This window comes from Peromyscus californicus, unplaced genomic scaffold, assembly GCF_007827085.1.
Source record: "Peromyscus californicus insignis strain IS unplaced genomic scaffold, ASM782708v3 Scaffold_8__1_contigs__length_139910024, whole genome shotgun sequence".
Lineage (NCBI taxonomy): Eukaryota > Metazoa > Chordata > Mammalia > Rodentia > Cricetidae > Peromyscus > Peromyscus californicus.
The window spans coordinates 30,094,618-30,096,072 of record NW_026294606.1 but is presented as its reverse complement, the minus strand read 5'-3'; positions in this window follow the sequence as shown (position 1 = coordinate 30,096,072).

Genomic DNA, 1,455 nt, shown 5'->3' with positions numbered 1-1,455 from the left:
CACATATATGTGATGGTTACACTAGAAACTAAGCAGTGGTTTTGAGGGTCAGAGTGGGAACAAAAATGCTAAAAACCTCTTTATTACTAGTCTACGGGCATCTGGTTTTACCCCATTTTAGGGGTACCAAGAAAACCCAAAGTGTAGCATGTCTGCACACCTCATGATTAACCCTGCACTTTACACTTTACAGGGCTCCATGTAGCTGCCTTTGCTTACTTCAATGGGTGATGCATTCCAAAAGTTGGAATAAAGAGTAATAAAGGGCAATAGAACAGAGTTGAGACAGAGTCTCGTATATCATAGGGTGTCACTGAATTCCATCTATAGCCAAAGATGACCTCGAACTGGTCCTCCTGCTTCTATTTCCCTAGAGTGGAGATTAAAGACATGTGATACCATGCCTGGTTTTATGTGGTGCTGGGGACTGAACCCAGGGCTTTGTACATGGTAAGTGAGCATTCTACCAAGTGAGCATCACACTCCAGCCTTTCTGGTTCTTTGCAATGTGGAAACATGAAGAACTGGCTTGGAAGTGCACAGTTTCCCCCAAAAAAGACAGAGAATGGGCTGTTTTGATAGGACAACAAACACAAAGATATTTGGCCTGTATTTTAGAGGCCACATTGAACAATTCTATAGGAAAAGAAAATAATACTTCCTTGGGGGAAGTCTGAAAGAGGCTGTGGAACCAAACTCACGTGTGACAGAGAAGTAGTCTGAGCCAGTAGTTTGAGCAGAAGAGACAAAGTCCCTGGCCAAGCGCAGGTTTGAGGAGCATGTCTGTAGAGTGTGTTCAGTGAGGATGACCCAGGCATCAAACGTTGAAAGATGGATTGGAATTAACTGAACACATTGGGTTTTGTTTGGTTTTGCTTTTGTTTTTGAGACAGAGTCTCATGATGTAGACCGAACTGGCCTTGAATTCACAAAGATCCCCATGTCTCTGTCCCCCCGCCCCCCAGTGCTGGGATTAAAGGTGTGCACACATTGGTGTTAATTGCTAAGGGAAACTCTCTTTTTGTATTGATCTTATTTTGATAGTAAGACATCAAAGATAACTGGTCGACCCCCACCAGTCCCTCAGTAGCATATATGAAAAGCAGGATGCCTTAAGTTGAACACAGCTGGAAGGCAAAATTCACGGAAATACTGTTTGTATTGTAGCTGGGTCGCGAGAGACGCTTCCTGTGAGTGCCAAAGAGGAAAGCAGAGAAGGGGGAACCCCTAAGTCAAAATGAAAGCAAACCCAAGCTGTGTGTTCAGTATCTGGTTTGGATAGATCCCTCCCTGGGGTGAGAACACATTTCCTAAATACTAGTGTGTCAGGAAGAGTGCCTGGGTCAGGTCTCAGGGTAGAGGTGGGGTGGGTGGCCGTCAGCCTTTACCTTCTTTCTTATCCCTAGGCAAGGAACAAAATGAACCACATCTTTTTACACAAACATCCCCACTAGA